The sequence below is a fragment of the Rhincodon typus genome, chromosome 18, assembly GCF_021869965.1.
Source record: "Rhincodon typus isolate 14 chromosome 18, sRhiTyp1.1, whole genome shotgun sequence".
In the NCBI taxonomy this organism is placed as follows: domain Eukaryota; kingdom Metazoa; phylum Chordata; class Chondrichthyes; order Orectolobiformes; family Rhincodontidae; genus Rhincodon; species Rhincodon typus.
The window spans coordinates 42,362,751-42,367,957 of NC_063349.1; positions in this window are offsets into that span (position 1 = coordinate 42,362,751).

Consider the following 5,207-nt stretch of genomic DNA (forward strand, 5'->3'; position numbering starts at 1 on the left):
CCAGACCCAGCCCCCTACCCTGTCCCTGTTACCTGCATTTCCCATAGCTATTCCACCTATTCTGCACATCACTGGACACTATAAGCAATTTAGCATGGCCAATCCACCTAACCTGTATATCTTTGGACTGTGGGAGGAAACCGGAGGAAACTCATACAGACATGGGGAGAGCATGCAAACCTAAGGCTGGAATCGAATCTGGAACCCTGGGGCTGTGAGGCCATCTTGCTGTCCGATGGCTGCAGAGAACAGAGTTCCTGAGCTGGTGGGGATCTGACAGCTTCTCCCTATCCTATTAACAGCCTCTGGCTGTCTAACTACCCGATAACCAATCATGTAGTTGTTAGCCGGCAGAAGGTCATTGTCATTGCTGTATGGACTAGTGACCAGTTATCAATCAGTTACTTGTCGTTGATCAAAGCTCCAAAGACAACCCTTTGGCTCCAGTTCGTCTGCAAGCTGCACTTCAATTACTGTTTGAACAAGTAGCTGTGTAAATGGTGTTTACAATGAATGTCAGGTTACTTGCCTTCAAACCATGCAGTAGTCCTCCAGCCAATGTTTGGTTTTAAAACTTTTTTTTTCCCCATTTCGGCCCTCAATTAAAAATACAAAAAACAATAACAAGACACTGTCTTTACACATCCCAGGAGGTCTTGATTAGGTTCTGTAGGCATGCTAACTTTGTGAGTTAGGCACCCGAGTGCCTCTGTATCTTGGAATTCTGCAGCTACTTTGTGTTTAAGCAATGTTGTACGTTCTATATTCTTCCTGCCAAAGAGAGCAACTTCATATTTTCCCGTATTATACTCCATCAGCTGTATCTTTTCTTCACTCAACCTGTATATATCTGTTTTTAATGTCTTTTCCAACATCCTTTCCTACCTGCCTTGGTGTTGTCTGCAAATTTAGCTAGCATGCCTTTACTCTCATATAAAAGTAATTAATGTAAAATGTTGAGGCCCCAGCACAGGCCTTGTGGGATTCCACTTATCACATCTTGCAAATCAGATACAGACCCATTTAGGAAATAAGTGGTCCAAAAATTGAAAATATAATTCTTGGCAACATTTTGCTTTCAAATGCACATGCAATTCTGAACAGTAAGCAGCCTAACCATGGGATATCAATGTGTATATTATGCTAGTTTTCTACAGAAAACCAATCTTTGTTAGTTGAAGTTGGAAGGGATAAATAAACCAAGACATAATTTAGTCCAGAGTTTGAAGTTGAAAGGAAAAGGTGGAAGATTCGAAGTCTCACGGACACAGACTATGATGAGACACAAAAAGATTGCTTTGAAGAAAACAACTGATTGGATTATTTAGAGTTTGATGTAACTTGTATTTTTTGAAAAAAATACTGAATGCAACTTTTGTGGTTGTCAAAAATCACACTACTGTATATTGCAAATAACATGCACTTGAGAAAGTACTACAACTCTTTATCAATCTCTCTCTCTTTCTCCCACCAACCTTGCTGCTTTCTTTTCTAGGATCTGATGGCAGTTGTAACTTTATCATGGATACTGACATTGTTTTAAATTAGTTGCTGTTCCAGTTAGTCCAGTTGAGTGGAAAATGGAACTTGACGCACCTCTTTGCCCATTTGGTGGTTAAGTACTGAGGAGGCAAAGGTGTGAAATATCTCAAACTGGAATTTAAACTGGTTTTCTTGCATTACAACAGTTTGCTAAAGGGTTGTTACTGAAATGCGTGTAAAGTTTTATTATTGCATGCTGAGCTGAATGATCAGTTTTGAGATTACCAATGAAAGAATGCCCTCTTCAAATGTTTGGATGATGTGAACCAATTCTTGCTGTGAGTTATTTGCCAAGTCTATAAGATGAGAAAACAGTCATAAAGTTATGTTCTATGATTTCTTCATTCCACTTTGAAGCTCTCCTGAAGTTAGGATTTATTGCTCCCTGTATGATTTGGAGTTTAGTTTTCAGTTGTTAGAGAAAGGTTAAACTGAGTATGCAGATAGGTGAGCTTCAGTTTGTCTTCAAAGGAAGGGGAGTGAAATGGTTCCCAAGCTAGATGGTGAGATATTCACAGAAATACTTAACTTGCAAATGCAGAAACATAATTTTGATTCAGTCAGACTCTTGAACTGTTTCACAACTATTTTATGAACATAGTTGATAAATATGCTTTCTTTTTGAATAGCACTTTTTTTTCTTTAATTGAATGTGGGCATTATTGGCCTATCAGTAATTGTGCTTGAATGATTAGCTTGGCAATTTCAGAGAGTTGTTAAGAATCAACCACATTACTATGGAGAAGGGTCCAGACCCGAAACGTCCGCTTTCCTGCTCCTCTGATGCTGCTTGGCCTGCTGTGTTCATCCAGCTCAACACCTTGTTATCTCACATTACTATGGATCTGGAATTGCATGCAGGTCAGACCATATAAGAAAAACAAATTTTCTTCTCTCAACCAGAGATTTTTACAACAATAAATGGCGGTTTCATGGTCATCATTGCTGAAACTGGCTTTATAATCCAGCTCTATTAAAGGATCTACTAATATCCCCAGAGCATTAGCCTGGGCCTGTGGATTGCTGATCCAATGAGATTACCACAGTGTCATTATCTCAGTGCTATGTTGATTTCTTGTGCCTTGAATAACGTGTAAATATATGTAATAAATATACCAAATAATATTGAAATGACTTAACTTGAAAGCAGGTTAATGAAGTCTGTGGAAATCTTTGTCATTCTGTATCGATTTGTACTTTGAGAAAAGTATGACTTTTAATTTCTGGACTGAGTCAACATAAGTACTTAATCAAGGTGTTTGAGAAAACATTAACCATAAATGTTAAGTTTTAGTAGTCTGTCTGAAAATTAGGTTGTAGCTTTGAATCATACTTTTACTAAGGTAGCAAATCAATTTTTGTGGCTCAACCAGAATTTTAATTCCATGATTTAGTTGCAGGGCTTGGATTACTTTGACAGCTAAAGCTCACTTTTGTAGGTTATGAGCACTGAGCCCCTGGTAATTACCTTCTGTGTGTATACAAAGTGATTTCTGTGTTCTTTTGCAGTGGTAATGTCCTTAGCTCTCAGCCAGGAAATCTGAGTTCATGTCCCACCTGTTCCAGAGGTGTGTCTTAACAACATATCTGAACAGGTTGATTAAAATATCTACAGGCCCTTCTGGTGTATTGTTAGTGTTCCTACCTCCGAGCCCACAGGTCAGGGTTCAAGTCCTGGTTCCAAATGTGTGTAAAAACATTTCTGAAGAGGTTTAGAAATATTTCAGCATCGAATCATGTCAAAAACGGAACAATTTACTGTGACCTTATCAAATAGTGATATGGCTTGAAGGACCTACTTCTACCGAGTCGTATGTATGCAACATGAATAATGCAAAATGGTTGTTTTGCAATGTTTTGCTTCTGGATCTTTTAGTTGTGGTAGTTGATTTAAATTGATCTAATGTGAGTACTTTCTGCCACTTCTTTCCTGTTGCATCTTGCGTTGTATAGCTACATGGGTGTTGGCAGCCCTTGGCTGCATTGTTCATGTGGTTGTTCCTTGTTTAAATTGAAATCACCTGTAATTCAAATCACCGAGCTATTGAATCTAATGTTACTGTCAGCTGATGTCACTGTGTGTCCTTTTTACTCAATAATACTTAAAAGAAATTTAATAGGCTGCAAAGTACATTGTCAGAGACAACAAAGTGCAGGGCTGGATGAACACAGCAGGCCAAGCAGCATCATAGGAGCAGAAAGGCTGACGTTTCGGGCCTAGACCCTTCATCAGAAAACGGGGAGGGGAAGGGGGTTCTGAAATAAGTAGGGAGAGAGTGGGAGGCGGATAGATGGAGAGGAGAGGATAGGTGGAGAGGAAACAAACAGGTCGAAGAGGCGGGGATGGGGCCAGTAAAGGTGAGTGTAGGTGGGGAGTTAGGGAGGGGATAGGTCAGTCCAGGGAGGACGGACAGGTCAAGGGGGCGGGATGAGGTTGGTTGGTAGGAGATGGGGGTGCGGCTTGAGGTGGGAGGAGGGGATAGGTGGGAGGAAGAACAGGTTAGGGAGGCGGGGACGAGCTGGACTGGTTTTGGGATGCGGTAGGGGGAGGGGAGATTTTGAAACTTGTGAAATCCACGTTGATACCATTGGGCTGCAGGGTTCCCAAGCGGAATATGAGTTGCTGTTCCTGCAACCTTCGGGTGGCATCGTTGTGGCACTGCAGGAGGCCCAGGATGGACATGTTGTCTGAGGAATGGGAGGGGGAGTTGAAATGGTTCGCGACTGGGAGGTGCAGTTGTTTATTGCGAACCGAGCGTAGGTGTTCGCAAAGCGGTCCCCGAGCCTCCGCTTGGTTTCCCCGATGTAGGGGATCCCGCAACTCATCCCTCACACCCCGTCCACGCAATAAGAACCAAAAGAGAATCCCCCTCGTCCTCACGTACCACCCCACCAACCTCCGGATCCAACGCACCATCCTCTGACACTTCCGCCATCTGCAATCCGACCCCACCACCAAAGACATCTTTCCCTCCCCACCGTTATCTGCTTTCTGGAGGGACCACTCTCTCTGTGACTTCCTTGTCCGCTCCACACTCCCCTCCAGCTCCACCACACCCGGCACTTTTCCCTGCAACCGCAGGAGGTGCTACACCTGCCCCCATACCTCCTCCCTCACCCCCATCCCAGGCCCCAAGAAGACTTTCCACATCAAGCAGATGTTCACCTGCACATCTGCCAATGTGGTATACTGCATCCGCTGTACCCGGTGTGGCTTCCTCTACATCGGGGAAACCAAGCGGAGGCTCGGCGACCGCTTTGCGAACACCTACGCTCGGTTCGCAATAAACAACTGCACCTCCCAGTCGCGAACCATTTCAACTCCCCCTCTCATTTCCTCAGACGACATGTCCATCCTGGGCCTCCTGCAGTGCCACAACGATGCCACCCGAAGGTTGCAGGAACAGCAACTCATATTCCGCTTGGGAACCCTGCAGCCCAATGGTATCAATGTGGATTTCACAAGTTTCAAAATCTCCCCTCCCCCTACCGCATCCCAAAACCAGTCCAGCTCGTCCCTGCCTCCCTAACCTGTTCTTCCTCCCACCTCAAGCCGCACCCCCATCTCCTACCTACTAACCTCATCCCGCCCCCTTGACCTGTCCGTCCTCCCTGGACTGACCTATCCCCTCCCTAACTCCCCACCTACACTCACCTTTACTGGC